The sequence below is a fragment of the Castor canadensis genome, chromosome 6, assembly GCF_047511655.1.
Source record: "Castor canadensis chromosome 6, mCasCan1.hap1v2, whole genome shotgun sequence".
NCBI lineage: Eukaryota > Metazoa > Chordata > Mammalia > Rodentia > Castoridae > Castor > Castor canadensis.
The window spans coordinates 108,269,698-108,286,283 of NC_133391.1; the positions used below are offsets into that span (position 1 = coordinate 108,269,698).

Consider the following 16,586-nt stretch of genomic DNA (forward strand, 5'->3'; position numbering starts at 1 on the left):
TTTCCATCCAAAGTAAAGAAAACAGATATTAGAGTGGGAAGTTAGATAAACTTTTAAGAAGTGAAAAGTAAAGGTACAGGATTTGGGAGAATAAGATTTGTATGTGTATGGATATGGAGTGTGAGAAAACAAATCACTTCAGAAGAGAGAGGAAGAATATGAGACTTAAGAAACAAAACAAAAAATAAGAAAACTTATAACTCAAGCAACATTGCATCATTTTTATATGATTCACTGAAGTAGCCTCATCTTAGGGCCATTATTATCACTATAATATTTGTTGTGATTTAAGCATAAATGAATATAATCAATGTGATTTTCTATATATGAATCTCTGTCTTTGATGGAAGATATTTTATTCTCCTTAAATTTTAAAATCATGCCTTGTAATCAGCTTCTCAAAAAATCTATCAGAATGATGTTCTGAGAAACATAAGTCTTAGATATGGTGCCAAAATGTTTGGAGCCAGTAGACTTAGACTATGTATATTTATTACTTGGAAGATACAGCATTTAATTTTAAGGCCTAATATAGAGGTAACAAGCAAAAAGGATGAGATTACTGCAAGATTAGCCAAAAATACCAAGGTAACAAAGCAGATTGTACAGAAATAGTCTGATGTATATTCAGTAAAGTGATTTCCATCAAAGGCGTCAATGTAGTTTAAAGGATAAGGAATATTTTTTCCACCTGAATATCTTAAATAAAAGAAATGAATTTTAAATACTACCTCATATTATATAATTTAATTTGAGATAGATTATGGACAGGTACATGAAGACTATAAGGTTTGAATCAGGATACATAAACATTTAAAAATATTTAACAAAATAATCAATAAGCATAAAAATGGACAAAAGCATTAAAATGACATTTAGAAAGTCAAATAAAAATGAACAAAAAGTTCATGAAAATGTTTGCCATATTATTATCAAAACATAAAAATTAAAAGCATGACAAGTTATTACTTCCTATAATAATTTAAGTTTTTATAAATATAAATACATACCTATAACCCAGCAATTGTGATCTTATTTATCTATGAGAAAAATGTTCACGGTTGTTGTAGCAGCTTTAGTAGTAGCCAAAACAAGAAATACTCCAAATGTCCAGTGGCAGTAAAATGATCAATTATTAGTTTTTTTATAAAATTGGATGTTACATAACAGTACAAAAGAATGAACAATTGGCACATATAATTATATGAATGGATATTAAAGGCCTGGACTGACAAGAGAAACTGTACACAAGAAAATACATGAATTTCTATTTACTGAATTTAAAGAAGAAACAAAACTACTCTGTGCTGATAGCAATACAGTGGTTGTCTAGAGAGTGCTGAGGAATCAACTGAGAAAAAGCACTTTCAGGGATTGTGGAAATACTCAAGACCTTGAGTAGGAAATTAAAGCAAAAATCCTTACACATTCCAACTAGGTTGCTCTACTGGCAAATTAGATTAAGAGAAGCGTTGCATACTCAGCAAAAAGAGCAATGCTAGAGGTATTACAATACCTGACATTAAACTATATTACAAAGCAATAGCAATAAAAACAGCATGGTACTAGCACAAAAACAGACATGAAGACCAGTGGAACAGAATAGAGGACCCGGATATGAATCCACACAACTAAGGTGCCAAAAATATATGATGGAGAAAAGACAGCCTCTTCAACAAATGTTGCTGGGAAAAGTAGTTATCTGTCTACAAGAAACTGAAATGAGATTCATGTCTATCACGCTGTACTAGCATCAACTCAAAATGGATCAAGGACCTGAATATCAGACCCAAAACTCTGAAGTCAGTACAGGCAGGAGCAGGAAACACTCTGAAAGTAATAAGTATAGACAAGGACTTCCTCAGTAGAACCTCAGCAGCCCAGCAACTAAGAGAAAGAATGGACAAATGGGACTTCATAAAATTAAAAAGCTTCTGCACAACAAAAGAAATGGTCTCTAAACTGAAGAGACCACCCACAGAGTGGGAGAAAATATTTGCCAGCTATACATTAGACAAAGGGCTAATAACCAGAAACTACAGGGAACTTAAAAAACTAAATGCTCCCAAAATCAATGAACCAATAAAGAAATGGGCAACTGAACTAAACAGAACTTTCTCAAAAGAAGAAATTCAAATGGCCAAAAACCCCTTGAAAAAATTCTCACTATCTCTAGCCATAAAGGCAATGCAAATCAAAACCACACTAAGATTCCACCTTACCCCTGTTAGAATAGCCATCATCAAAAACACCACCACCAACATGTGTTGGCGAGGATGTGAGGAAAAAGAAACCTCATACATTGCTGGTGGGAATACAAGCTGGTGCAAGCACTCTGGAAAAAAATTTGGAGGCTTCCTAAATATCTAAACATAGATCTGCCATATGATCCAGTAATCCCATTCCTGAGGATATACGAAGGAATGCAACACAAGTTACTTCAAAGGCACTTGCACACCCATGTTTATTGCAGCACTATTCACAATAGCCAAGTTATGGAAACAACCAAGATGCCCCACTGCTAACAAATGGATCAAGAAAATGTGGTATTTATATGCAATGGAATTTTACTCAGCGACAAAGAAGAATGAAATTTTATCATTTGCAATAAATGGATGGAACTGGAGAACATCATTCTGAGAGAGGTTAGCCATGCTCAGAAGACCAAAAATCATATGTTCTCCCTCATATGCAGACTTTAGATCTATGGCAAATACAACAATGTTATTGGACTTGGGTCACATGACAAGGGGAGAAAACATATGGGAGGTGTGGGGATAGGTAGAAAACCCAAAACATGAAAGTGTTTGATGTCCCCACTCCAGAGAAACTAACACAGAAACCTTAAAGTGACAGAGGTTAACATGAGAAGGGGATCAGGAACCAGTGTAAAGATCAGTTAGAGATGAATCAACCTGGGTTGTAACACATTTGTACATGAAAGCAATGCTAGAAATCTCTCTGTATAGCTACCCTTAACTAGCAAAAACGCTTTGTGTTTCTTATTATGCTTTTGTCTTCTCTTCAACAAAATTAGAGATAAGGGCAGAACAGGTTCTGTTTGGAAGCCAGGGGCGGGAGAGAAGGTTGGGGAGGGGCGGAGAAGGTGGGGGCGGGGCAGGGGTGAGAAATGACCCAAACAATGAATGCATATATCAACAAATGAATAATAATAAAAAAAAGAGAAGCATTGCTTTTCTTCCTATGAGTATATGCATTGTTATGCCCTGTGAGAGTAAAGCCATATCGAAGCTTGCTGTGAAAGATGTTAACAGTTCATTTTGTATTATGATGGAATATTGCAGAAGATAATAGTTGTTTTTAATAAATGTAAGGACATTTTAGAAAAACAAAAATATGACTTTGAATATATGGAACTCCATTCATGTATATGACACTGTCCACATGCATGAGTCTGTGATATGATGATGATGTGGAACAAGAACCACAAACTTGTAGCAGGGATATCGATGAATATAATGAGCTGAGATTAACTATGGAATCTCAATTGAAAGCATAGCTAATTTGTTCCTTTATCCACTTTTGCAAATACATATTGAAGAGCTTCAAAGAAGGGGTTAATCATTGTTTTTAATAAGAACTTACTGTATAAATACAGGGTGAAAAATGTTGGGAGTACTGTTTTTATCTTAAATAAATTCTTCTTTTACTTTTTTGTTTACCCATATTGTTTCTTGAAGTGAATTTTGCACGATTAGAACAACTTATTAACTTTAGAATTCACCTTATTGAAGTATGATATATTTGATACATTGTAAGAACTTGTGTAAACACCAAAATGCACCCCCACATAGCACAACAATAAAAGGAAAAAAATCAAGAAATTTAATATTTTTTATAACTGAAACTAAAAAAATGTATCTGCTTTAAATAATCATTTAAAAGAAGTAAAATTCCATTTCAAGCATTTTACAATAATACACTGTTGTAAAATAATGGTCTTTTAATACCCTCTCTTTAGTGGCATACATTGGTATGTGCTCACATCCTAGAATAAAAGAGTTTTCTCAGTTTTTCAGTAGTGAGCAATATATGTTACTTTGAGGGAACTGCCCTTTTACATGTTAGAAACAATTTCCTTTTAAAGAAGAGAATAAATATAGGATTAGGTAATCTTTTGAAATAATTTTTCTATTGATCTTAAATAGTATCTTGACAGTAGTGCAAAGTTTATCAACAAAAGAATAAAATTTTGAGATAAGATGACCCAGTGTGCAGTAAATCTTATCATTTAAGTCCTGAGTTACTAGCTATAAAGGAATAAAACTCCATATAAAGAAATGAGAAAATGAATATTTCCTAACTGCTTAATACCAAGTGAAGAATGCTAAATCTCTCACAGGACCTTACTCTTTTGAAGCAAGAATTGTAACACAAACCAATATTTATAGTGCACTTGAGGAATAACAACAAACATTTATAGGGTGCTTATTTAAAGAACTATCCAGATTTCGTAGTAAGTTTTAAATCCTTAGGAAGTATTAGCCTGCTCAAATAATATTTAAATGGTTTAACTTATATTAATTCCTTAAATGTAAATAATCTCACTTTTCCTATGAAATTACATAGTAGATTTTTGGGTGGCTCTACTTTTTCTTTTTTTTTAAAGATCTACTTTTGGTTGTTCTTATCTCATTACTGGTTTATATCCCACTTTTGTCCATAGCTCCTCGGTGAGGGCCTATTTCCATTTAGTTATCATAGTCTTTCAATTCTCATATAGCAGTAATTAATAAATGCTTAATTAAAAAACAAGAAAGGCAGCATCAATATACATATTACATTCCCAGGATCACAAACACATGTACTAGTGGGCACTAATAGGAATGGCTAACAAGACCACAAACACATTTACAGATTGGAAGAAAAAACTAATGAACAAAACTTAAAGGGAGGTATTACCTGATGGATTATGGATTTATGAAGATGAACTAGTTTTAGTTTTATGGAGATTACCTAATGGACTTTTGGCATTTGATAGATATGTAGACACATGAACATACATAGTACTTGGTGTAGCCTGTGCAAATAAATATTTATAAAGAAACCTTGAAGATTTATTCCATTTATTCTTATATCTGGCTGGATTTCACTACTTTATTCCTTACTCAGGCTTGTCTGAATATTATTCAATTACTCAAATATTTTGTTTATATCTGTCTTAGACTCTCCCAACCTTAACTTAGATTACAACCATAAAAAGGTGCACTTTTAAAGCTCTGCAAAGAAAACACTACATCAAAACTGTTAATATACACCTCAAACAAAAACCATGCATATCTTCATTTGTCTTTCACCTAATTTATGTCAGCCTATATATTACTGGAAAAAATTCCTTTCCTGCACCAGACAACCTAATTTGACTGAGATGCTATTTGGCACTTAAGTATTAGTGTTTCCTTAGTTAAAGTAAAAGATTTGCAAAAGCAGTCTAAAAACTTTATTATCAGGGCAGAGCATCAATGTGTTTCTTGAACATTCATCACAAACAGAATCTGTGAAAGCTGGAGGAAATGAATCATCCCAGATTACCTATCCAATACTTGAGAGGCCAACCACAAAACAGCAGCAGCAGAGATTAACTTGCTGGAGTTCCAGAGAAATTTACAGAGGCTGTGCTATGGAGAAATAGAAACCCCATTTGCAAGATCCTTACCTATGAAAGGTATCTTAAATCAGAGTATTCCTGGACTTGAAAATTCTGCTAGTATGCCCCTCAGACTGAGGTAATCCTGGCAAGCTTTCTAATAATCTTCCTTTCATTGGGTGATCTTACTTTTTGAATACATATGTGCATTCAAATGCAGTTAAGTTTGACATAGTAATAAAAATCTAACATTCTTGTTACCCATGAGAGATTTTCATAGTCCTGGGAAGACAGTCAGATATGGTCTCAAATCTTACCTTTTATACAAAGAAAGGAACTGTGATTTTAGATATCTGTGCATGCTCTTTCTACTCATCTGTTTTCTCCAATTACTACTGGAAGTTTATCTTTTTACTTAGTTTAACCAGTTACTTAGTGTGACCTATAGGAAAATCCAGGATAATTTGCAACTTGATAAATGGCACCCTTTTTAAAATTTCTACTTCAGTAATAGCCCTCATAAACATATCATATTGATTTGGGAAAAATCCAAAGCTAATGGCTACTAATTTTTAAAAATTATACAATTTCTGACTCCTTATATGCAGAATAGGCATCTAACTAGTAGCCTTTCTCCCTCTGCCACTCAAAGATGTGCCCTTTTCCTTAACATTCTCATTTGTGACATTCAGTTGGACTAAGGCACTGAAGATCTTTGGTAAATAGAGTATATTTTTATAATAAATCTATAATGATATACTTATACACATGAAAACATCAGGTATTCAAGTCCATCATCCTGGGAGGTGAAAGAGTATAAAAGAGCCTGACCGAGGCTCTCCATCCCCTTCTGCCCTTCTGACCCTTGAGAACACACATTCTTTCCCTCCAGAGGATGAAGAATCAGGTGCCATCTTGGAAGCAGAGAGAAACCTCACCAGACAACTGAAACTGCCACCACATTGATCTTAAACTTCTCAGTCTCCAGAACTGTCAGAAAGTAAACTTATGCTTTTTGTAAATTACCCCATCTCTGGTGTTCTGTTATTGCAACACAGACAATGACAAAACATTAGTTTGTAATTTTCCATGATGCTTCCACGTGTCTAGTTTCTTTCATGTGTCACATTTTTTCACTGTTCTTGTTACTGAATTAAGATCAAGCTTTCTGTTCAAAATGAAACAATGCAACATGCTTGGATTCTTAAACCCTATAACTTGTGGTTGCTTCCCTAAAAGTTGTCCATACTTTTATATGATATAAGAAATATATTTCAGTTAGAAATATATACATTTAAAAATATTTTTCTCTACTAGCTGACTATATTTTGTGATATTACTTACATTTTAAAATTTAGAACATTAAACTGAAACTCAATTAGTCTGGATGAAAATTTAAATAATTAATGTTTTCTCTATCACTAAAAATTGCTTGCTTCTGAGTATTTTTGAAAAGGCAGGTGTCTCCTATACATGTATGAGAAGACTTAACACCAAGTTTAAAAGATATTGTTGAGCTCTGCTTAGAAATCTCAGAGATACAAAGTTCTGAAGGGTCAAGAAGAATTATAGACTAAGCATCATAGTGAAGCTGAATTCTCCACAGAAATATTCAAGTCTGTACCACATCTTGAATAAATGATTGATTGCGTGTCTCCATATTAACTTGAACATTATCTCTGTTTCTACTTCTGAAACTGAAGCATAAAAAACATTTTCTTATTTTAGTAAAATGAAATATCACAATGAAAGAGGGACATAATATCACTATCTGTAAGTTACTAACTAGCAGGAGAAATCAGGAGTTAATTTGTGACAGAAGCCAAAGTGTAGACATGGTTACACCACAAACATCACTAGTGGTAGTAATGAGACTGTGGCTTTATGTGACATTCCTGAGCACTTGGTAGTTTGTATCCTTAGGCTTATGATTCTTAACTTCATGAATAGATTTTACAATTTAAAATGTGTGAGTACCTCCATAGAGAAGAAAATAGTAACTAATTACAGTGAAGGAGATAGAGTTTTAAATACAGACATCTACCCAAATCTTTCATAATTCCTCAGATTTGAAAAGAAATATGTTTTCTTTGATACCACTGACCACTACTTCCAACTGCTCTCAATTTTGGAGGGCCAATAGATGATCCCTTACTTATCCTAAATTACCAAAATTAATTATCTCTCTGATACCTCTGTAGCTATATTCTTTCTTACTGGGCAGATTATGTTCAACTTATTTTTTTTATTTTATTGTTCTTTTATTCACATATGCATACATCATTTGGGTCATTTCTCCCCCCTGCCCCCCTCCTCCACCTTCTGCCCCTTTCCTCCTTCAGTTCCAAGCAGGTCCTGTTCTGCCTTTATCACCTAGTTTTGTTAAGAAAAGAGACAAGCCTAATGAGGAAGACAAAGTGTTTTTGCTAATCGAATTGAGAACAGCCATACAGAAATATTCCTAGCATTGTTTTCCTGTACACGTGTTATGACCCATATTGATTCATCTCTAACTGATCTTTACCCTGGTTACTGATCGGATCGCCTTCGTATGATAACCTCTATTGCTTTAAGAAGCTTTCTGTATTAGCTCCTCGGAATGGGGACATCAAACGCTTTCATGTGTTGGGTTTTCTGCCTATTTCTATATCACCCAAATGTGCTCTCCCTTTGTCATATGATCCCAGTCCAATCACATTGCTGCATTTACCCTAGATCTAAAGTCCACATATGAGGGAGAACATACTACGATATTTGGTCTTCTGAGCTTGGCTGACCTCACTCAGAATGATGTTCTCTAGTTCCATTCATTTACTTGCAAATGATAAGATTTCATTCTTCTTCATGGCTGAGTAAAATTCCATTGTGTACAAGTACCACATTTTCTTGATCCATTTATTAATAGAGGGGCATCTTTGTTATTTCTATGACTTGGACATTGTGAATAGTGCTGGAACAAGCATGGGTGTGCAAGTGTCTCTGAAGTAACCTGTGTTGCATTCCTTTGGGTATAACCCCAGGAGTGGGATTGCTGGATCATATGGCAGACCTATGTTTAGATTTTTAAGAAGTCTCCAAATTTTTATCCAGAGTGGTTGTACAAGCTTGCTTTCCCACCAGCAGTGCATGAGGGTTCCTTTTTCCCCACATCCTCACCAACACATGTTGTTGGTGTTGTTTTTGATGATGGCTATTCTAAGAGGGGTGAGGTGGAATCTTAGTATGGTTTTGATTTGCATTGCCTTTATGGCTAGAGATTGTGAGCATTTTTTCTTGTGCTTTTTTGGCCATTTGAATTTCTTCTTTTGAGAAAGTTCTATTAAGTTCAGTTGCCCATTTTTCAATTGGTTCATTGATTTTAGGAGAGTTTAGTTTCTTAAGTTCCAAATATATTCTGGTTATCAATCCCTTGTCCAATGTATAGCTGGCAAATATTTTCTCCCATTCTGTGGGTGGTCTCTTTAGTTTAGAGACTATTTCTTTTGTTGTGCAGAAGCTTTTTAATTTTATAAAGTCCCATTTCTCTGTCCTTTCTCTTAGCTGCTGGGCTGCTGGGGTTCAACTAAAGAAGTCCTTGACTATACTTAGTTCCAGAGTGTTTCTTGCTCCTTCCTGTAGTGACTTCAGAGTTTCAGGTCAGATATTTATGTCCTTGATCCATTTTGAGTTGCTACTAGTACAGGGCGATAAACACTGATCTAGCTTCAGTTTCTTGCAGATGGATAACCACTTTTCCCAGCAACATTTGTTAAAGAGGCTGTCTTTTCTCCATCGTATGTTTTTGGCACCTTTGTCAAAAACGAGGTGGGTATAGCTATGTGGATTCATATCTGGATCTTCTATTCTGTTCCACTGGTCTTCATGTCTGTTTTTATGCTAGTACCATGCTGTTTTTATTGCTATTGCTTTGTAATATAGGTTGAAGTCAGGTATTGTGATACCTCCAGCATTGGTTTTTTTGCTGAGTATTGCCTTGGATATTCACAGTCTTTTGTGTTTCCAAATGAACTTTAGAGTAGATTTTTCAATCTCTGTGATGTAAGTCATTAGGATTACAGTGGGAATTGCATTAAACATGTAGATTGTTTTTGGTAGTATAGCCATTTTTACTATGTTGATTTTACCGATCCATGAGCATGGGAGATCTTTCCATCTTCTGTAGTCATCCTCCATCTCTTTCTTCAGGAGTTTATAATTCTCCTTGTAGAGTTCTTTTACATCTTTTTTTAAATTTACTCCTAGGTATTTCATTTTCTTTGAGTCTATTGTGAATGGAATTGTTTCCATATCTTCCTTCTCAGTTTGTTTATTGTTGATGTATAGAAAAGCTAAGGATTTTTGTAGGTTGATTTTGTATCCTGCCACCTTACTGTAGCTGTTTATGGTGTCTAAGAGTTTTTGAGTAGAGATTTTGGGTCTTTAAGGTATAGGATCATATCATCTGCAAATAAAGTATTTTGACAGTTTCTTTACCTATTTGTATTCCTTTTATTTCTTCTTCTTGCCTAATTGCTATGGCTAGGAATTCCAGTATTACGTTGAATAGGAGTGGGGATAGTGGGCACCCTTGTCTCGTTCCTGATTTTGGGGGGAATGATTTCAGTTTTTCACTTTTAAGTATGATGTTGGCTGTAGGTTTGTCATAAATACACTTTACAATGTTGAGGTACATTCCTTCTATTCTTAGTTTTCTTAGAGCTTTTATTATAAAGTAGTGTTGGATCTTGTCAAAGGCTTTTTCTGCATCTATTGAAATGATCAAGTGGTTTTTGTCTTTGCTTCTATTGATGTGCTGTATTACATTTATAGATTTGCATATGTTGAACTATACCTACATCCCTGAGATGAAGCCTACTTGGTCATGGTGTATGATCTTTCTGATGTGTTGTTGGATTCGGTTTGCCATTATTTTATTAAGGATTTTTGCATCGATATTCATTAAGGAAATTGGCCTATAATTCTCCTTTTTGGAGGTGTCTTTGTCTGGTTTGGGGATGAGAGTAATATTGGCTTCATAAAATGAGCTAGGCAGTGTTCCTGCCCTTTCTATTTCATGGAACAGTCTAAGGAGAGTTGGTATTAGTTCTTTAAACATCTGATAGAATTCAGAAGTGAATCCACTGGGTCCTGGACTTTTCTTTTTGGGGAGACTCTTGATTGCTGCTTCAAGTTCTTTTTGTGTTATAGATCTATCAGGTGATTAATATCTTCTTGGTTTGGTTTTGGGTGGTTGTAAGTTTCTAGAACTCTGTCCATTTCTTCAAGATTTTCAAATTTATTAGAATGTAGGCTCTCAAAGTAGTCTCTGATGATTTCCTGGATTTCCATGGTGTTTGTTGTTATCTCCCCTTTTGCATTTCTGATTTTACTAATTTAGGTTTTTTCTCTCCTCATTTTAGTCAGGTTTGCCAGGTGTCTGTCAATCTTATTTATTTTTTCAAAGAACCAGCTTTTTGTTTCATGATTCTTTGTATGGTTTTTTTGGTTCCTATTTCATTGATTTCAGCCCTTATTTTAATTATTTCTCTCCTTCTGCTTGTTTTTGGATTTGTTATATAAAAATCACATCATGTAATTTATGTGCATACTTTTTAACATGTAATTTGAATGTTCATTATATGAGACATAACATAGATATAGTAAAGATAAACATTTAATGTAATAGTGATATTTAACCAGGATGTGTTCAATGAGAGAAGGTGGAGGACTTTTGTAAAAGTTTATGAAGTAAATTAGAATTTATTTTCTAATTTCCCATGTAAAAACAATATGGAGATTACAGAAATGGAATAACTACAAAAAACTGAATGGAAAAAAATTAAAAGATCCCAAAATGACAAATTATTCACACTATGGTGTCATGGGACGAAATTGATTACTTTATGTTTCAAGTCACAAAGCTCCATGTTATAAGGTCACCATTATACCCAAATGGAGAACTACCATCAGTAATGTATGCTTTCTCTGAATAGTATATAGTAACATTAAAGCTCATTTCATTTTTAATGTCTGACCAAGACATTTCATATTTCCAATGTGATATATGTTCAGTCATGGTTCCAGTAGCCTACTTTCACCACTTGCCATCTGTTGCTCTACTGAATTTCCATGAGACTGTTTTTTTTAATCCATAAAGCTAAACACATGGTTTTCTACCTTTTATAGATTTGAGTTTGTTTTAAAACAAAGTCCACTTTGTTATCTCAGAAAAAAGAAATTAACAATTTATTATGGCTACTGCTTTAACCCCTTTAGTGTCTGTTTAAATGTTATTACAATGACTATGCTTTGAAGGGAATTATAGACTTGTCTTGTTTTATCATATACCATTTTCTTGCATTTTCCTGATATTAAGGGTTTTTTAATGTTTGTGGCAGACTTGCATTCAACAAGTTCACCTTTTTTTTTCCTGACACCATGTGCTCAATTCCTGTCTGTCATATTTTGATAATTCCCACAATATTTAAGTTTTCATTATTATGTGTGCTACAGTGATCTGTGATCGGTGACCTTTGATGTTTCTATTGAAGTAAAGGGGGGAAATCTTCATGAACTACAGCCATATAAAACTGAGAACTGAAATCGGTAAATGTGTTTGCTCTGACTGCTCTACCAGCAGGCTGTTTCCTCACCTCTTTTCTGTTCTTAAAACCTCCTTATTCCCTGAGACACAACATTATAAAAATTACACCAATCTAAAATCCTTGAACCGAATCTACATCTATGTCTACATATGAAAGGAAGAGTCTAGCTTTTAAATCAACTGCTAAAATGATTAATTTTAGTGTGGAAGTCTTCTTGAAACCTGAGATGGGTCAAAAGCTAAATCTTTTACATCAAACATCTAACTAAGATGTGAATTACTATGATTTGGACATGGTTTTAGCATGCCTCCAAACATTAATGTCTTGGAAGCCTGATCCCCAGTATCAAGCTGCTGAGGTGGTAGAACCTTTAAAAGTGGAAGATGATGAGGTATTAAGGATGCCAGCTTAAGAAAGGATTAATGTATTAGGAGGTCCCAGTAAGTTCCCATAGCAGTGAGTTGTGGTATAAACTCACAAGCAATCCTAGCCCATGAATCTATCTGATTTCCTACTTTGTCATGGGATATCTTCTGTTTGTGACCAGTTTGGTTTCCATCTCTTCATGATGTCCAGGAGGCCCTCACTATAGGCCAGAAAGATGGAGTCACCATCTGGTCTGAATTTTGGCCATTCAGACTCTAAGACTTTGAGTTAAATAAATCTCTTTTATTTATAAGTTATCCAGACTTGGACATTTTGTAATAACAACAGAAAACAAATGAAGGTATAAATGCTCAAGAAAAATTACAACAACAAATTACAAATAGCCAGCTGGTGAACTGGTTATATTAATAGGGACTCCCATCATATTATTTAGCAAAACAAGGCAAATGCCTAGCCATAACTATCAAGTAACTTCTTTACTTCCCTGTTCACTCTAAAAATCCCTCATTTGCTCACACTTTTGAGGCTGAGCTCTATGTACTTCACCTAGGTTTGAATGCTGCCCAATTCATAAACTGTCCTTTACTCAAACATATTTATTTGATCAAAAGATTTTTTAATAACTCTTGGTCCAAATATTAATGTATAGTCTCTTAATTCTATGAAAAATATCTTAATTTGCCTACAACAGTGTGTAATAATTTTTTTAAGACCGAAAACCAACCTTTAATGTGAGAGAAGGTATTCACAATGCACTTAACCAAACAACAAACAAAACTGGCATAGTGTATATTAAGAACTTTCATGATTTGATAATATAATTTTGATAGTATCATAATATTGATCTGAGTTATTTCACCATCACTGAGCCATTATATATTTTAACCTGTAATTAGTTTTAAAGAAATCTTGAGTTTGATTTTTAAGAAGTCTGGTTTTGTAGAACTTTTAATAAAAGTAAAAAATCTCATAGAATAATTTCAACTAACTTTACTAGTTGCCTATCTTTTTCAAAGAGAAATGTTTTTTATACAAATTACCTCTACAAGTATTTTTGTTAAAGACTAAATTATACATCTATTTTACATTCTAATTTTAATGTTTCCATACTAAAGTTGCTCCTTTGAAATTTGTTTCCCTAATGACTCTAAGTTTACCTGATTTTCTTTTTAATAGTAAGGCTTGGAAAGACGCACAGTATTTGATATCACATAAAGGGAGGATCAGTATATTTCAGAAGGCTTGACTCTCCTTATACTTCTTCAATATTACCTCTTGTTTAATATTTTATACTGTATTTAGCTCTTCAGTACATAGACTCATTTTTACTTGTTTTTTGCCTTTACTTTCATGCAGAATATAATGAAAGAAATCATCTTTCTTGAAGCTATTCAATTCTTGCACTCTATGAGCTAAAATAGCCTAGAAGAATACAACAATTTACATGTATAAGTATCATCATATCTGCAGAAGTACTTTGAGGTGAGACTTTATACAATGTCCCCTAATTAGCATCATGGGACTGACAACTCATAGTAAAGCATATAATGTTTCCTAGACCTTCTGCACCATAAGACAAAATGTGATTGACTATCAGCAGGTAGCATCTTTTCTTGATTAAACTTATGGTTAAATTGAATGAGAAGATTCAAAATAGATAATTTAGCTGGGATTTTTCCACTTCTTAGGATCAATGATAATGTCATATGTGCCCTAAGATATCTACTACTTTTGTTAGAATTTTCTTTACAAGTTGTTTTATTCATAATACCAACTTCTAAAAGCCTAGCTAAAGTTAGCCAGACAATATGCTAGGCAGAAATTGCTTTACAGAAAGTGGGAAAGCCCAGAATGCTATTTACTACAGAGAACCCACAGTTCAACTTTATTCAGAGTTAATTAAAAAAATGATTTCACTCATACTAGAACAAACTCAGCCATAGTTTTAGAGTCTGTCTTCAAACTACACATGCAATGAAGCCTATTTTATGCTAATACAATTGACTTGCTGCTATACTGTGTCCTCTTTGGTATTAACAATCATGAACAGAGCAAAACAACTAGTATTTGGAAGAATCCTTAAAGTGTTATGGTGTCAGACACAACATTCTACTTCTCTTTACAAACTGGTTTCTTTGTGTACCTGGGCTTCCTTCTCTTCAGTAAAATCATTTTTGACATTGTAGGTTTTGTGTATCACTCATATTGGCAACACTTTTTTTTCTTTTTTTTTAAATTTTATTCATATATTGGTAACACTCTTGCATGAAACATCAAACAAAACTTTGACGTCTAAATAGTTTGCAGCCAGAATAAGTTCAAAAAGTGTTTCTTAGTCTACTTTCAAGAATTCTTGTTCCCAAACAGGGATATTGTCTGTTCCCTTTTTTTGTTGCTCTTATTATTCTCAGGAAGGAAGTCATCCTTGTGGAGGTGTACCAATGAAATCATGATATTTAAATATGGCTGCATGAACATTTGGTAAAGGAACTGGGTCATTTTCTGCTTTATCATCCATTCAAAAACCTCTTCTCATGGTTTTGGTGGTCACAGATTGGCAATTTCTGCATCAACTTCAAATATCTCTCCATGAGAATTATGCAACTTAGCTAAAGACATCATGTTTAGTCTCAAGAAGAAGACAAGGTGGAAGCTGATGGGAGCAGCATAAATCCACACAGGGGAAGAGGAATGTGAAAACAAGGCTACTACCTTTTCTTAGAACTTTTGTCACTTAACTCTTGGGCTTTACTTACAGGTTTTCAGTTTTGCTTTTGAAAACTGAGTGTTAGGTTTCTTAGAAAATGTTGACTTCTTTAAGGAAACAACAACAAAAACTCTTACAATCACTCACTGCTTTCATCTCCTGTTAATTTTAGAATGCTTAATGAGTCTTGGTTCTATTTGTGTATTTCTACTCTACCCTACTTTACATATTCCCAGACTTATAGAGTGAAAAATCATGCAAGTGCATGTACATACATATATATATATATATATTTAATTTGTTTTGCCTAAGAAAAGCTGAGATATTTAGTCAGCTAATGACTTGAGATTAAAATCAAAGGTTTTTGACTCACTTCACTAGTCTTTTAAATCCCCTGGGGCTTTTTTTATTTTTAGTTGCTTAATAGTATACAATATCAGTAAGATATCAAATGCCAATTCTAATTACTATAATGCCTTAGGTTTTCAGAGTCATAACATGCAGTACTTTATTGTAAAATTTGTTTGCACAAAATCTCTGTATGATTTACCATAACTCTCGTGTGTTTTTGAGTGATCATAATATAGGAAGTTGTACTAACATATTTGTATACAGACTACATAAGAAATGAATAGGCACAGGAAAAAAAACACAGCAAAAACATTCAAACAAAATTGTGCCTCAAAAGGTATCAGGAAATCAGAGCTCTATACTTGGCATTATTACTAATTGGCCATAAAAGGTCTTGAAAAAGTAACTCCTCTTTCCTGGAGAATTTTGCCTCTAAACCCTATCCTGGGCCACTAGCATCAGAAGACATTAAATATGTCAAAGAATCCCCAGAAATACTTGGACACATCTCTTTCTCTGTGTCTCTCACACAGGGCATTCAGTGCTAGTATCTAAATGAGAAAAAAGTGTGCCAGTTTTATCACTGCCAGCATTGGAGATGAACACTCCTTCATCCTGCTGGGAGGACTTGAATGGGAAAAGCTCAGAGATAACAGATAAATTATTCTGTCAAATTCTTCCTCTCAAAAAATATAAATGCAATAGCTTCCCACAAATAAACATGTCCACAAGAAATGTCATTTTCCAACAATAACAAGTGTCCATTTTCTGGCCTTTTATGGTTCTAGACAAAGAGCAAATTAATGAACATTCTCAGTTATAGCAAATAATGGTTAAGGAATATTTGATATTATTAAATTATATTATTCTTAACTTTGCATATATGCAAGTCTAGATGTAGCAGGCATGAAGAATGATAGCAATTCTGAAACTGTTCCTTGGATGAATA

At 33.8% G+C, this 16,586-nt stretch overlaps 1 pseudogene; it reads right to left on the bottom strand.

Annotated features, from left to right (window-relative positions):
- Positions 1-14,698: 14,698 nt before the first annotated feature.
- Positions 14,699-15,198, bottom strand: LOC109681126 (S-phase kinase-associated protein 1 pseudogene; annotated as a pseudogene).
- Positions 15,199-16,586: the final 1,388 nt, after the last annotated feature.